Below are 17,451 nucleotides of genomic sequence, written 5' to 3'. Positions count from 1 at the left end.
GGGAAATTGCTTGCGTTACGAAGTCGCTTACTACTCTTTGACAACGCTCATAAGTCACCTTGAAGTTCAATTTCAGCGTGGGTCTCGTCGATAATGGCAAACCATTGTGGAATATCCGCTATACAGTAAAAGTTGGAGAAGATATTCTGAAAGCTATCCACCTCCTAGTCTTTCCCATATGCACACACGTCTTACAACACAGACATGTTTAAAATCATAGTCTTTGCACGACATGGTTCCATTGATAGAAAGTCCAGGTGCTGTGTAGTTTGGAACAATGAAACATGACTTTTGCGTTGTTGACGGATGCAAAAGTGTCTCTTTAATGTTCAACTGTTGCCTGATAACTTAAGTTTTTCTTATAGTATTATATTAATTGGACGGATATTTCACACCAACTCTCAAGTGTGTCAGGATACAAGATAACCTCCTAATAAATTATCGAATGATGTCCAGGATGCACCAACTAACAGAGTGCTGACAATCTGCACGGGTGGAAAGTGTGTAAGGTCCGATACGACGCTAAAGAGACACAAAATAACACTACGGCACAGAAAACTTCCAAATGATTTCTAGTAGAAGGATACATGAAAATACCTCATTAATGTTACAGATAAGTAGAAATTGTAATTTCACAGCATGGTGTTCACTTTATTTGGACCAAAGCATGTTCATCACACACTAATTATTTCATGAATGCTACAGCTACTACAGTAATGACATCTAAGTAAAGTTAAACAAAGTTTTTCTTAAAGGAGTTTCATGGTTGTTGCGCAAATTATTAAAGTAATTTTATTGAAATTTGCATTTGAAAATCCATAGAGTGGTAAGTAACGCTAAATTTATAAAAGGATAAGTCAGCTGTAACTAATATTACATGGTATTACACTACTGGCCATTAAAATTGTTGCACCAAGAAGAAATGCAGATGATAAACGGGTATTCATTGGACAAATATATTATGCTAGAACTGACATCTGATTACATTTTCACGCAATTTGGGTGCATAGATCCTGAGAATCAGTACCCAGAACAACTACCTCTGGCCGTAATAACGGCCTTGATACGCCTGGGCATTGAGTCAAACAGAGATCGGATGGCGTGTACAGGTACAGCTGCCCATGCACCTTCAACACGATACCACAGTTCATCAAGAGTAGTGACTAGCGTATTGTGACGAGCCAGTTGCTCGGCCACCATTGACCAGACGTTTTCAATTCGTGAGAGATCTGGAGAATGTGCTGGCCAGGGCAGCAGTCGAACATTTTCTGTATCTAGAAAGGCCCGTACAGGACCTGCAACATGCGGTCGTGCATTATGCTGGTGAAATGTAGGGTTTCGCAGGGATCGAATGAAGGGTAGAGCCACGGGTCGTAACACATCTGAAATGTAACGTCCACTGTTCAATGTGCCGTCAATGCGAACAAGAGGTGACCGAGACGTGTAACCAATGGCACCCCATACCATCACGCCGGGTGATACGCCAGTATGGCGATGACGAATACACGCTTCCAATGTGCGTTCACCGCAACTTCGACAAACACGGATGCGACCATCATGATGCTGTAAACAGAACCTGGATTCATCCGAAAAAACGACGTTTTGCCATTCGTGCTCCCAGGTACGCCGTTGAGTACACCATCGCAGGCGCTCCTCTCTGTGATGCAGCGTCAAGGGTAACCGCAGCCACGGTATCCGAGCTGATAGTCCGTGCTGCTGCAAACGTCGTCGAACTGTTACTGCAGATGGTTGATGTCTTGCAAACGTCCCCATCTGTTGACTCAGGGATCGAAACCTGGCTGCACGATCCGTTACAGCCATGCGGATAAGATGCCTGTCATCTCGACTGCTCGTGATACGAGGCCGTTGGGATCCAGCACGGCGTTCCGTATTACCCTCCTGAACCCACCGATTCAATATTCGGCTAACAGTCATTGGATCTCGACCAACGCGAGCAGCAATGTCTCGATACGATAAACCACAATCGCGACAGGCTACAATCCGACCTTTATCAAAGTCGGAAACGTGATGGTACGCATTTCTCCTCCTTACACGAGGCATCACAACAACGCTTTACCAGCAACGCGGTCAGCTGCTGGTTGTGTATGAGAAATCCGTTGAAAACTTTCCTTATGTCAGCACGTTGTAGATATCGCCACCGGCGCCAACCTTGTGTGAATGCTCTGAAAAGCTAATCATTTGCATATCACAGCATCTTCTTCCTGTCGGTTAAATTTCGCGTCTGTAGCACGTCATTTTCGTGTTGTAGCAATTTTAATGGCCAGTAGTGTAATTATACGACCTAAGCACCCTGCCTAGCGTTGTGCGGGAATCAGTGCCGGGAAAGACTGCTCCGATCGCCGATACATTGTGCCTCGTTCCACGGACTCTGTCAGCTGGCGTATTATTTTAAAGCGTGGGAGGCGGGGTAGAGGGGGGGGGGCAGACAGAATCTGACGGGGAGGGGGGGAGCTTGGAAGAAGTTCGAGAAAATAGTTTTAGTACTTCAGACTGGTGTATCAGTAAAATACACTCACAGAGCTGTCCAAACTTAAACTTTCCACAGTAACGGTTGTGCATCAACTGACTAGCTCAGATACTCTTGCTCGACGCCAGTACTTCAGTTGACTATTGCAGTCTGTGTATGATGGAATGTTCTTTTCGCTTACAAGTGTAGCTGTATTTATTAGGGTACATGAAGTAGCAGAACAATCGACGATTTTCACCTGAAAATCTTCATTTATTACTTCAAGAGCCTTTGCATGGTATGAAAATGGAAATGTTGTGTGCTTTTAGTGTTGCACGAATTACTGTACGGATCTTTGTCCAGCAATCCATAACTTCTCATGGTTATGTGAACACTGTATTGCAAAATTTTTCAGATCATCATCATCGTCATCATCATTTTCTTAGGGCCTTTGTGCTACTTCAACACGGGGTCTGCCTTGTTGCTACGGATTTGGCAACGTTTAAGTCAGAGGGTGGCCGGATGCCCTTCCTGTCGCCACCCCACACCCCCTGGGACGGAAATTAGTGTATCGCAGCTGTCTGCGTCGAGTGTAAGCTATGAAATAGTGCGAACGTGTTTCAAATGTCTGAGAGGCTTATAACTGAGGCGGGACGTAAGTACCAGCCGGTATTCACGTAGTGGGATGTGGAAAACCGCCTAAAAACCACATCCACGCCGGCCAGCACACTGGCCCTCGTCGTTAATCCACCGTGCGGATTCGATCTGGGATCGACGCTCTACCCGAGTCCAGGAAGCAGCGCATTAGCGCTCTCGGCTAACTTAGCTGGTGTTGCAACATTTTTCAGAAAACTAACAGTTGTCGAAAAGACCTACAATTATTTCATGCAGGACAGTACAAGAGCGTACGTCGTCAATGCGTCAGTTAATTATGACGAGGTGAGTTTTTATGATAGGAACCATCCTCGTAAATTTGTCATAGACACATTGACGGTGCGTGTACCTGCAGTAGTCTAGCATTAAGTAACCGTAAGTATTTTGTTAGCTGTTGGTTCTCTGAAAAATGTTTGTAGTTTATTTTCAGGTACCCATCAAAAGTCATGGTTGTTTGGAAAAACATCGGCCCAATAATTCGCGTCAGTGTAACTACACGCCGCAGTCCTGTTTTCAAATCATACAGAGGCTCTTGACGTAACCGATGACGATTTTCATAACAACATCGATTGTTCCGAAAGTTGATATACTTCGACAAATGCATGCGACACCCTATCAGCAAAAAATAGCATCTTAGAATGAGCCAGACCATCAAGCGCAGACAGCAACAGTAAGTTGCAGCACTCACGTTATTTGTGTGAACTGGTCTGTCGATGTATTATCGTTACGTAGTAAGACTTCAGTCTCCGTTTGTGTGCATTTCTGAGAGCAGATGCTGATACAGGTTGCCGCTTAGCGCTGGTGAAAGGGCTTAATTCGTACGTGAAACGGTCTGCATTTCAGTTCGCTCAGAATTTCATACTAAAGGTTTTTCTCCTCATTCTCTTTAAAAAGCGAAAATTTTCCCAAGGTGTTTGGTCCCCAGTGGTTATCCATTGTAGGCAAATTACCATACTACTTAATCTGATTTCTTTTACCAATGCTCTGAATAGTCCGGTGGTATCACTGTATCACTTCAAACGAATGCCAATACAGCTGCGTAACAAGCTTTCCAATCCTTGTCCCTTCACTGCTTCTACTCCGTTTTTAAGGACCCCGACGTTGAATCGACATTAAATTCTTAGTCTTAGTTCCGAATTTTCCGCAGTATCAGTGTTTTCTTCCTCCGAAGACTGGCGGAAAATATTTTGTGATTTGAAACGAAACAAGCGTTGCTGACTTACTTGAATGCGCTGTTACTGTTAAAATTTTCAACACGGATATCCTAGAAATGTGATTTCCGCTTAACTCATCGGCATAGTTATGATATTCCCAGCGTGGAAAAATCCACGTCACATGTGGGACGTTAAGATAATTACGTTTTTCTGATTGCCTGCACGGTACATCGCCTTCAAAAAACATCGGAAAGGACAAGTTGTCCATAAGCCAGTTAGAAGCTGACATCACACAACTCTCAGTGCCATCCCAAATAATACATTTTCATGGTCGAATCCAGCATGTATATATTGGACATTATGAGAGAATGTGCAGTACAAGCACTCGGGAGCCGCATTCGATACGAGCTGGATTTGAATACCGTTGCGGCGTTCTCCATTTATGTGTCCTGTAGTTTACCAAAGTCACTACAAGCGAATTTCGGAACTTTAAGTAAGGCGCGTCTTATTCCATCCGCTATCTGCATTAAAATTGAGTTAGATCACCTGCCTAGCGAGATCGCTAACAAAGACGAAGATTGCTCTTATTATCGCATTCCGTGACAGTTCTCCAGGAACAAACTGATTTCATTAAATAATATATGAACATACCCTATACTCAAGTATGTGTCGTATTCTCATACACGACAACTGTTTTTTCCCAAAAATCATAAAAAAATTCTTCTCTCTGCTTTGTATCCAACAGCTGTCAGTCTCTTGTTCATCATCTAATTTAGAACATAGAGTTATTCCACAGGTCACGGTTTTTGAAAGTGGGAGCGGTGCTACCGAGACACGAAATAACACCCGCTGACAGGTGTGACACTTCATCTCAGTTCTCAAAACATCTTGACTGCGACGTTGAACAGACGATTTCCTGGCTAAATCACAGCAGAAAAAGCGATACATGGTCACAAAAAGAGGAAACACACAAAGTAAAATTGGGGATTTTGAAACTTGAAGAACTGAAGAACGGGGAATTCAGTTATGTATGTAAGTCCTTTAATTGTAATAAATGAAGTTTCTTATGTTTCGAGATTTCAAACTGCAGTTTGACGGTGAAGGAAAGTAGCCTTGTGAAGCGACACAGCCCGTGACGTATACCTCTGGCTGATCGATGCAGCTCGTCCCCGTTTCTTTCACAATGTGCCTCCTCTTATTTGTAAAGATGTGATGCAGTTCTTAATCTACACGAGCGTTACGGCCACATCTTTTATTAGTTCATTATTAATGTGTCCTTTACCAATAGTTATTGTCTTTTGTGTTTTTACAGCAAAAACAATGTAATAATCGTAGATTTATGATTTATGGTAGCCATCAGTTTGTGTTACTACGTACGTCTAGGTTTGATTAGACATTCATGATAAAATGTTTGTTGTTAGTACATGAAACTCCTCGAACGCAAGAACTGAGCGTCGGTTTTGTGGTCCATAGAAGTCTCATAAACGGCAAAAAGGAAAATATCGTGACGCGCTTAATCATTCTTGTGGATTTGTTTTATCCACATCTGCATCTACATCTACATCATACTCCGCAAGCCACCTAATGGTGTGTAGCGGCGCCGGCCGTGGTGGCCGAGCGGTTCTAGGCGCTTCAATCCGGAACCGCGCGACTGCTACGGTCGCAGGTTCGAATCCTTCCTCGGGCATGGATGTGTGTGACGTCCTTAGATTAGTTAGGTTTATGTAGTTCTAAGTTCTAGGGGACTGATGACCTCAGATGTTAAGCCCCATAGTGCCCAGAGCCATTTGAACCATTTGGTGCGTAGCGGAAGGTACTTTTTGCACCTCTAACTGAGCCCCCCAACGCTGTTCCATTCGCGAATAGCGCATGGGAAGAATGATTGTCGGTATGCCTCTGTATTGGCTCTAACTTATCGAATTTTCTCCTCGTGGTCATTACGCGAGACGTATGTAGGGGGAAGTAATATGTTGTCCGACTCTTCCCAGAGAGTGCTCTCTCAATAATTCAATAATAAATCTCTACGTGATGCACAACGCCTCTCTTGTAACGTCTGCCAGTGGAGTTTGTACAGCATCACCTTAACGCTCTCGTGTCGACTAAACGATGTCGTGACAAAACGTGCCGCTCTTCGTTGGATCTTCTGTAACTCTTCTATCAGTCCTGTCTGGTAGAGAGCCCAGATAGACGAACAGTACTCAAGAATGAGTCGAACAAACACCTTATAAGCCACTTTCTTCGTGGATGAGATACGTTTCCTCAATATTCTTCCTATCAATCTGAGTATGACACGTGCTTTTCCCACTATTTGTTTTATATGGTCATTCCGCTTAAGGTCGCTCCGTAGAGTTACTCCTAGATACTTTACGGCAAATACAGTTTCCAGCGGTTTATCATCAATAGTGTAGCTATACGTAGTGAATTTCTTCTCCTATGTTTGCGCAATATCTTACATTTATTTACGTTCAGGGTCAGCTACCAGAGCCTGCATCATTCATCAATTCTCTGGAGGTCATTCTGCAAATCGTTACTCTCTTCTGGCGTTGCTACTTTGTTATAGACAACCACACCATCTGTGAACAGCCTTAGAGACAATCCGACACATTCTGCTATATAATTTATATATATTGTAAACAGTAACGGTACTATCACACTTACTTGGGGTTCACCGGAAATTAATTTTACATCTGTCGATATTGTACCGTTAAGAGCGACGTGTTGAGTTCTGTCTCCAAGGAAGTCTTGAATACAGTCGCGAATCTGCTCCGATACTCGTTAAGCTCGTATTTTTTCGCTAAACGGCAGTGCGGGACGGCATCAAATGACTTCCTGAAATCAAAGAACGTTGCATCAACCTAAGCGCCATTGTCTACGGCACTGTGGATCTTACGGAGGAAGAGAGCGAGCTGAGTTTCGCAAGACCTCTGTTTGCAGAATCCATGTTGATTTTATAGAGGAGAATTTCGTTCTCCAAGAACGTCATAATTCTCGAGCATAAAACATGTTCCACAATTCTACAACAGATTGACGTCAGCGATATAATTCTATAATTGTGCGCATCTGTCCTACGGCCCTTCTTAAAAACGAGAATGACTTGCGCTTTCTTCCAGTTGCTAGGTACTCTTCGTTGCTCAAGCGATCTACGGTAAATTATTAGGAGATGGGGAACAAGTACTTTCGTAGAATCTTTGTAGAATCTTATAGGTATCTCATCTGGTTCAAATGGCTCTGAGCACTATGGGACTTAACATCTGAGGTCATCAATCCCCTAGAACTTATAACTACTTAAACCTAACTAACCTAAGGACATCACACACATCCATGCCCGAGGCAGGATTCGAACCTGCGACAGTAGTGGTAGTGCGGTTCCAGACTGAAGCGCCTAGAACAGCTCGGCCACAGCGGCCTGCATCTCATCTGGTCCTGACGCCTTTCACGGGTAAGCGACTGTAGTTGTTTCTCTATTCCGCGATCGGCTATCTCAATATCTGGCATTTTGACGTTCGTACGACGATTGAAAGGAGGGACCGTGTTACGATCCTCCATAGTGAAACAATTTTGGACGCCCGAATTCAGTATTTCGGCCTTTTCTCTGTTATCTTCCGTTTCGGTGCCAGTATGGTCACCGAGTGAATGAACAGATGATTTTGACCCACCTACTGATTTTACATACGACCAAAATCTCTCAATGCTTTTACTCAGATCGGTTGACAAAGTTTCACTTTCAAAGTCAATGTGCGCATCTCTAATTGCTCTCCTTACTCTCATTTTCGCTTCGTTCAACTCTCGTTTGTCAGCTAGGCTTTTACTTCTCTTGAACCTCAGGTGAAATTCTCTTTGTTTACGTATCAGTTTTCTAACAGAGCTTTTATACCTTGGTTGGTCTTCGCCATCCCTTAAGACCTTACTCGGAAAGTATTTTTCTAGGGCATATTGCACGATCCCTTTGAATTTTTTCCATTTGTTTTCCACATCTTCGTCCTCATCACCGAATATTTGATGCTGACTGATCAGCTACTCTGAAACTTGTATCCTGTCACTCTTGCTAAGCAGAAATATCTTCCTACCTTTCTTAATAGTCTTTGTCAGATCCGTTGTCGCAGATGCTATCACACAGCTTTATGATCACTGATACCTTCCTCTACGTTAACTGATCCGATGTGTTCTGTGTGAAGCGCTCCACCATTAGAACTCCTGATCCAGGCGGTCTATAAAAGCATCCGATTACCATTTTTGATCGATCTTTAATACTTAACTTCACCCAGATTGATTCACAATCGGTATCCGTGATAACCTCGCTAGATTTAATCGAATTCCTTATCGCAATAAACGCACCGGCACCATTGGCGCCTAACCTATCCTTACGATAAACATTCCAAAGTGGACTTAGGATTTCGTTGATATTATGTGAACTAATTTTAGATACACACCTACAGGGTGACAATTATGGAACTATAGGAAAAAAGGTAAATTAGTTACAAACTATGCCATGAGTACACTTTATTCAACTTGTAAACGCCCCTACAGATATTCTGATTTATGTTATGACATGTTCGATATGCCTGCCATCTTTGGTGATGATGTGGCGCAGACAAGTAGCGAAATTCTGCTGGACTCACTGAAATGTCAGAACATCGATGTTTTCGATGGCCGCCGGCCGCGGTGGTCTAGCGGTTCTAGGCGCTCAGTCCGGAACCGCGCGACTGCTACGGTCGCAGGTTCGAATCCTGCCTCGGGCATGGATGTGTGTAATGTCCTTAGGTTAGTTAGGTTTAAGTAGTTCTAAGTTCTAGGGGACTGATGACCACACATGTTAAGTCCCATAGTGCAGAGACATTTGAACCATTTTTTCGATGACCTCCTGAATGGTTGTTTTCAGCTGAGCAGCGGTTTGCGGGATATTGCTGTACATCTTGTCTCTAACATAGCCCCACAAAAAGGAGTCTCATGTGTTCAGATCTGGAGAATATGGCGGCCAATCGAGGCCCATGCCAGTGGCCTCTGGGTACCCCAGAGCCAGAATGCGGTCGCGAGAATGCTCCTCCAGGACTTCAAACACTCTCCTGCTTCGATCAGGTCCAGCTCCGTTTTGCATTAACCGCATCGAGTCGAAATGAGAGCCACTTTGGATAATGGGGATGAAATCATCTTCCAAAAGCTTCCCGAACCATTCGGTAGTCACGGTACCATCAAGAATTATTCCGTAATTGGACATTGTACACCACACAGATACCCGTTGAGGGTGAAGAGACTTCTCGATTGCACAATGCGAATTCTCAGTCCCCCAAATGCATCAGTTTTGTTTATTGACGAACCCATCCAAATGAAAATGGCTGACGGCAAAAAAGGTGAGTGCGCATGCGCCTAGTAATTCCCATTATCCCCCGCGGCCAACCGTGTAGTTTGAATGTCCTAACGCAAAGCGTTCGGAATCTATGACGATTTTATTTGATATAGTTTTATAATTGTCACCCTGTATAATCTTACAGGAGTAATATTGTAAATGAAACGGCATTAGGGGATTCTTAATGGTTATTATTTTGAACTACTTCTGCTTTTGTAAAATGATCAGGAGAAAATAGGTCGTTTAGGTGCGGATAACGTGATCGGAAAACTGCAGTTAGTGCTTCAAAAAATGTTTGAGCAACGGCTTCACTGATATATTGAACCTGTACTTCGTATTAACTACAGGCACTATGACTGTAACATTTAAATATTTATAGCTAAATGTACGTACGTGTTTAAAAACGAACAATGTACCACGTAACGCTTGTAGACGGAAGTGATCCCAGTTCTCAAAAAAATGGTTCAAATGGCTCTGAGCACTATGGGACTTAACTTTTGAGGTCATCAGTCACCTAGAACTTAGAATTACTTAAACCTAACTAACCTAAGGACATCACACACACCCATGCCCGAGGCAGGATTCGAACCTGCGACCGTAGCGGTCGCACGGTTCCAGACTGTAGTGCCTAGAACCGCTCGGCCACCCCGGCCGGCCCCCCCAGTTCTCGCCAGAGTATGAGTACTCGAAACGTACCTCGAAATAATCCAAACTGTATCGCCATCCTTGCAGATGCTCACTTCACTTGAATGTCTGACCTAAACGTCTGAATCAGGCCCTTTTATCATATAAGCCGATAAAATTTCTCTGGTGCATAGGATTAATTGAGAAAGAGACAGCAGAACTCTAACGACTGTACTTATGCACAGTAAATGAAAACATCAACCAGAGAGTAAACAATCACAAAGTTCTCTACATGATACTGGACGATCAGCGAATAATGGTGAATGCAATATCAAAAGAAAGAATGCGGAATATTTACATAATCAGCTTTACGTGAGTTTTTTTTCCAAGAATTAACTCGTTTGATGCATCAAGTTATTATTGTGGTTGATGCAAGGTCCGGCAGCAGACGGAAGATGGTGACACTGTACCAGAAAATGTGACGTCGATTTTATCTGCGGGAAAGTTTATGCTCAAATTTATCTGGACGGTAAAAGGGATTGTTCTAATTAATTTACATGCAAAGGGTACAACAATAGTCGCCGTATGCAATTCGAGTCTTCTGTACCGACTATATCAGACGTACAACATATGCCTGAATTATAAAAAAGATAAAATTAAATCAGTTTCTTAGTGGACATTGCACCTGCTCACGGAGGTATTTTTCAACGGAAATACATAGGAATCTGAAATACGGCTTGTTGAGACATCCATCATTTTTACGAGAGTTTGACGTTAATTTTTTAGAATTTACTTGTAACAAACCTAGTCTTAAAATAAGAAACCTTGATATTTGCGAGTTACAGTTTACTGGTTATGAGTTCGTGAATTTATTTATAGCATGTATTCTAAAGAAATAGCACTCTATCCCGAAGAAAAAGTAGAGTCGTAGCTGACCCTCCGACGACACAGGTACCTTGCTCGCTCGGAGCAGCAACTAAGTCAGCCTTTAATCCTTTCGGGAGACACCAATCACTTACTGCCGTGTTATAGAGTAGTCTACCCAACAACATCCAGAGAGATCTGGGGCAGATCCCTGCAATGGATCGAAGGTGCTGCCTTAACAGCCTCATCTTTTACTGAGCTGCTGTTCCTCTTATTAATAGGTAAGTTCTGATTAAAATGTATTCGATTTTTGCGATAGAATGATTAATTCAATGTAATCTATCGCTAAATAGAGCAAGTAAATTGGCGTGGGTTACAGTATCTTAAAAAGATTCATCCGATTTCGCAACACTGTGTCTTCTACATGAATAAATATAGAAACTTTGTGTAAATATTAATTTACGTATGGGGAAATATAGCTATTGTATTATAACGAACCATCCGCTTTTACAAGGGTAAAGCTTTTCATGCATGCGCATAGCCTTGGCGTACTTTCTACAATTCCGTTTAGGATCAAAGTTTCCATTTAGCATTCGCCAAAAATGTCACATACCGTGAGATCAGGTGACATTCGAGGCAAATGGTTGCAGTGTGAGATCCGTGCGCTTCTTACGCTGTACGATGTGCAGTGCCGTACTCTCAACGAAAATCACGTCACCCAGTTGTAAATTGAATTGCACATGTTGAAACAGAGAGCGTAAAACGCCATTTGCGACTGTGTTGTCATCTCGACTGGGCACCCATTGGGTAATGTGCGAGCGAGTGAACGAGCGAACTAGCTGCACCAAGGTGACGCTGCCGCCAACCACATCAAACGACAACTTACAACTGATGATGAAGTTGACGTGTTACTCCGTAACCAACTTCTAACAGCCCAAAACGCTGTACACCTTTATTGCATAGCTACTGTAACGATAATATACTGTAGGCATATAACTAGCAACAAATTCACAAGGGATGCTGTACCTCTATATAGACATTACGTCTGCTTTTACATTGCAGATGTAGCTATCAATACGACACGATCAATATTAGTCGCCCAATTAACCGAATTTCAGAGAGAGAGCTGCATCAAACCAGTCTCAGGACTGAAGACCACAACAACAACAACATACAGGCCAACCCCACATAGGGCAACCAAAATATCACTGAACGAAAAAAATATGCAACAAGGAATAAGTACAGTGAAAGAGATTGCAGTTGCCAATGGTTACAATGTTTCCATGGTTGACACAACCCTAAACAAAGTGAAGAAAGACCCAGGTGCAAACTGCACCACAGATTGGTTGGTTGATTGATTTGGGGGGAGGAGACCAAACTGCGAGGTCATTGGCATCATCGGATTAGGGAAGGAAGTCGGCCATGCCCTTTCAAAGGAACCATCCCGGCATTTGCCTAAAGCGATTTAGGGAAATCACGGAAAACCTAAATCAGAATGGCCGGACGCGGGATTGAACCGTCGTCCTCCCGAATGCGAGTCCAGTGTGCTAATCACTTCGCCACCTCGCTCGGTTGCACCACAGAAGAAAAAGAGAAAAATAAATGTATATCTAGCATCCCATACATTGGCAATGTATCAAAGAAGATTGCAAACATTTAAAAAAATCACAAGGTAAAAATTGGGTTTTCTACATCTAATAAACTACAACAAAACTAATGCAGAATATATAAAGTGTAATCATGATTCATATTCAGACTCTGTAATATACAAAGTAACATGCCAAGAATGCTCCATGTTCTACCTAGGACAAACAGGTCGAAGTTTGAACACCAGATACACAGAGTACCTTAAAGCCTACGCACACAACAAACACACTACATCAGCAATAGCAACACACGTACATAAAACAGGGCACCAATTTGGAAAAATAGAGTACTCCACCGACTCAATAAAGGACATAAAATGGATTTGCTAGAAGAACTGGAGATATATTCCCATCACAGAAAATATAAAGATTAAATATTAAACGAAAAACTTGAAATTGAATCAGTGAATTTATTCAGATGTTTTGATAGTATATTAACACACAGAAATAAGCACAATTGTAAAAGTAAATTATGAGCCAAATTGTTAAAATAAATAACCCCACTATAAAAGCATATCATAGCCTATGGAGGACCTATAATGCTATCTCTGTGGACTACTTGTAAGAACATCTTTGTAACTGTTTTGTTTCATGTAAGATATTTTCGATGTTTAAAGTTACAACAAGTTTTATGTCATGTTTAGTGTGTATGAGAGTCTGCACAAATGGACCATTAGAAAACTATAAGTACAAATTCTTCTCAATTCCATCACTAACTTCACCAAAATAATCGATACCCAATTACAAAATCGCGTGTTTCTTATATATTGCAGTAAAAGTCAGCGAAATGAAGCAGACTCACACACATTGACAACATCAATAGAAACGGCAAAATACACACAAAAAACGCACTTGAAAATGGGAATCATTTTCCGAAACGCGTCGTGTGAAAAGTAAATACAGAAAATCGTCACTGGTAGCAGAAGATACACTCCTGGAAATTGAAATAAGAACACCGTGAATTCATTGTCCCAGGAAGGGGAAACTTTATTGACACATTCCTGGGGTCAGATACATCACATGATCACACTGACAGAACCACAGGCACATAGACACAGGCAACAGAGCATGCACAATGTCGGCACTAGTACAGTGTATATCCACCTTTCGCAGCAATGCAGGCTGCTATTCTCCCATGGAGACGATCGTAGAGATGCTAGATGTAGTCCTGTGGAACGGCTTGCCATGCCATTTCCACCTGGCGCCTCAGTTGGACCAGCGTTCGTGCTGGACGTGCAGACCGCGTGAGACGACGCTTCATCCAGTCCCAAACATGCTCAATGGGGGACAGATCCGGAGATCTTGCTGGCCAGGGTAGTTGACTTACACCTTCTAGAGCACGTTGGGTGGCACGGGATACATGCGGACGTGCATTGTCCTGTTGGAACAGCAAGTTCCCTTGCCAGTCTAGGAATGGTAGAACGATGGGTTCGATGACGGTTTGGATGTACCGTGCACTATTCAGTGTCCCCTCGACGATCACCAGTGGTGTACGGCCAGTGTAGGAGATCGCTCCCCACACCATGATGCCGGGTGTTGGCCCTGTGTGCCTCAGTCGTATGCAGTCCTGATTGTGGCGCTCACCTGCACGGCGCCAAACACGCATACGACCATCATTGACACCAAGGCAGAAGCGACTCTCATCGCTGAAGACGACACGTCTCCATTCGTCCCTCTATTCACGCCTGTCGCGACACCACTGGAGGCGGGCTGCACGATGTTGGGGCGTGAGCGGAAGACGGCCTAACGGTGTGCGGGACCGTAGCCCAGCTTCATGGAGACGGTTGCGAATGGTCCTCGCCGATACCCCAGGAGCAACAGTGTCCCTAATTTGCTGGGAAGTGGCGGTGCGGTCCCCTACGGCACTGCGTAGGATCCTACGATCTTGGCGTGCATCCGTGCGTCGCTGCGGTCCGGTCCCAGGTCGACGGGCACGTGCACCTTCCGCCGACCACTGGCGACAACATCGATGTACTGTGGAGACCTCACGCCCCACGTGTTGAGCAATTCGGCGGTACGTCCACCCGGCCTCCCGCATGCCCACTATACGCCCTCGCTCAAAGTCCGTCAACTGCACATACGGTTCACGTCCACGCTGTCGCGGCATGCTACCAGTGTTAAAGACTGCGATGGAGCTCCGTATGCCACGGAAAACTGGCTGACACTGACGGCGGCGGTGAACAAATGCTGCGCAGCTAGCGCCATTCGAAGGCCAACACCGCGGTTCCTGGTGTGTCCGCTGTGCCGTGCGTGTGATCATTGCTTGTACAGCCCTCTCGCAGTGTCCGGAGGAAGTATGGTGGGTCTAACACACCGGTGTCAATGTGTTCTTTTTTCCATTTTCAGGAGTGTATTTATATACAAACCTATAAAAGCTAGGCAGTGAAGAGCTGTGCGCTGACGTTGTGCGACGCCATGCTAACGGTTTGGTTTGGTTTGGTTGATTCGGGGGAAGAGACCAAACAGCGAGGTCATCGGTCCCATCGGATTAGGGAACAATGGGGAAGGAAGTCGGCTGTGTCCTTTCAAAGGAACCATGGCATCATTCTAACGATCTCAAGTTTTGATAATCTGACGGCCGTATTAGGGCTGTCGTGGTAGATTATGTTGTGTACTGGCAAGACATCCAATCCACAATGACGGGTACCGAAAGGCACGCGTTTAAGCTCACGCAGGCTGGCGTGAGGTCTGGAACAGTTAAAGGATTTGAGTCTAGCAAATAAAGTACGTAGCTGTTGGAATACTTAACTTTAATCCATAATTGGTGAACATCGGTCCGACGGTACATGCATCACAAGATAAATAGCAAATGATAATGGCGCCTTGCTAGGTCGTAGCAAATGACGTAGCTGAAGGCTATGCTAACTATCGTCTCGGCAAATGAGAGCGTAATTTGTCAGTGAACCATCGCTAGCAAAGTCGACTGCACAACTGGGGCGAGTGCTAGGACGTCTCTCTAGACCTGCCGTGTGGCGGCGCTCGGTCTGCAATCTCTGACAGTGGCGACACGCGGGTCCGACGTATACTAACGGACCGCGGCCGATTTAAAGGCTACCACCTAGCAAGTGTGGTGTCTGGCGGTGACATCACAGATTACGCGCGTTTTGGCATCGAGGCAAGAGGGTTTTAGTACTTCGTTTGAGGTGCCGTCGGACGTTGTGGTGGCCGCCATTAAACCTAACAGCAATGTCTTCAGTCACGTCGCTGAAACGTGGCAGACGTTTTGAACATACTTTGTCCTTAATGATGTCCGTCAGATAAAAACAGAGCTGAAGAAACACGTGCCTTCCTTCTTGGTTATTGCCAGCTGCAGATCTGTTGTCATGTACAATGGGCGGCCGTGCACTTGTTCAGGTTGTAGCCAGGAAGGCCATGTCCGTTCTAAATGCCTCCGACGTAGACTAGTTCAGATGTCGACTAAAGACGTCGCTCTCCCTGTGGCACCATTGCATTATCTCTAACTTTTTTGCGCGTCCGCGGCGGGGCTGCCTGCTGCTCCCACTTTAACTCAGTCGGCGCCGGCGTCGGCGTCGACTCCTCTCGACAAAGCGATGGACGTTTTGCTGTCTCTCCTACACTGCCGCAGGAGGCAGTACCAACGGACGTTGGCCGTCAGAAGGCGCTAGCCGTCTGTGCTGACCCCATGGTTGTTGATCACAGAGCTCTACCAACGTCCGCTTTTCTGCCGTCTGGCCGCACGTCGGAGGGCAGCCGTCCGCCATATGACATGGAACAACACGTTAGGGAGCAACGGTCGCCGGGGAAACGGAAGAGAGAGCGCCGTACTCCTCCTGATAACTGCTTTCATCTAATTTGTGCACAGGATGACGACCCTCCTTCAGATGATGCGCTGTCTACTGACGCACTGGCACCGGACGATACGACGTCTCTTCTCACCCCAGTCTCCAACCAGCATCACCTGTGGAGACCACCGACCTTCCTCCGCCTGCGTCTAATGTGGTTGCCTTCTTTCTGTGCCTGACACTACCTGTGGGCGCACCTCTGATAGTGTTCCACTGAACCAGCCAAATGAGACGCTGTCTCCTAGGCGGACGACGTCGATGCTGGGGATGGACGTTCAGGGGTTGTACAGGGCGATGAAACCCCGATAGTGTGGTCATCTTCCTCCCCTTCACAGTAGTGTGCCCTTCCATGGAGGCCTAACAGGGCGCTCCCCGTGCTTCCTCCGTGTTCGCTTCGCCCACCCTCCTGCAGACTGTAGCTTTTCAAAACCATCACATAGCCGCAGTCAATGTCAATACCATTCGTGTACGCCACAAACTGACTTTATTCCATGAAATGTTGTATGGTGCGGACGTTGTAGTTGCCCTCCTTCACGAAATGTACGTTGTAACTCTTAGTGCTCCCTATGGCTTTATGAAACATGTCCCATGTGCTTTCCCTAATAGTAGTGGGGTGGAGATCCTCTTACGTGATGGTATCCTCGCTGATGCAGTTGACTATCTCTCTGATGTCCAAGGTATGGCTTTCTCTTTCGGTACCGTCAGGATCATCAACGTCTATGCCCCACTAGGTTCGGGTCGTTGCTGTGAACGTTTCTCTTTCTTCCCCGAGATGGTCACGCCTCTCTTCTTGAGCCGACAGGATGCCTTCATCACGGGAAGCGACTTCAGCTCCACCCAGGCCCCGAGAGACCAACCACCGCGTCACTCTCCGTGCGCGGCACTAGCAAAAATT

The 17,451-nt window shown here is 44.9% G+C and overlaps 1 protein-coding gene across 1 annotated transcript in view; it reads left to right on the top strand.

Moving 5' to 3' along the window:
* The window catches only part of LOC126470695 (uncharacterized), a 110,188-nt gene that overhangs the window by 8,206 nt on the left and 84,531 nt on the right, over positions 1-17,451 (top strand). The window lies entirely within an intron of this gene.

The sequence above is a fragment of the Schistocerca serialis genome, chromosome 3 (genome assembly GCF_023864345.2).
Source record: "Schistocerca serialis cubense isolate TAMUIC-IGC-003099 chromosome 3, iqSchSeri2.2, whole genome shotgun sequence".
In the NCBI taxonomy this organism is placed as follows: Eukaryota; Metazoa; Arthropoda; class Insecta; order Orthoptera; family Acrididae; genus Schistocerca; species Schistocerca serialis.
This window is presented reverse-complemented; position numbering and strand designations above follow the sequence as displayed.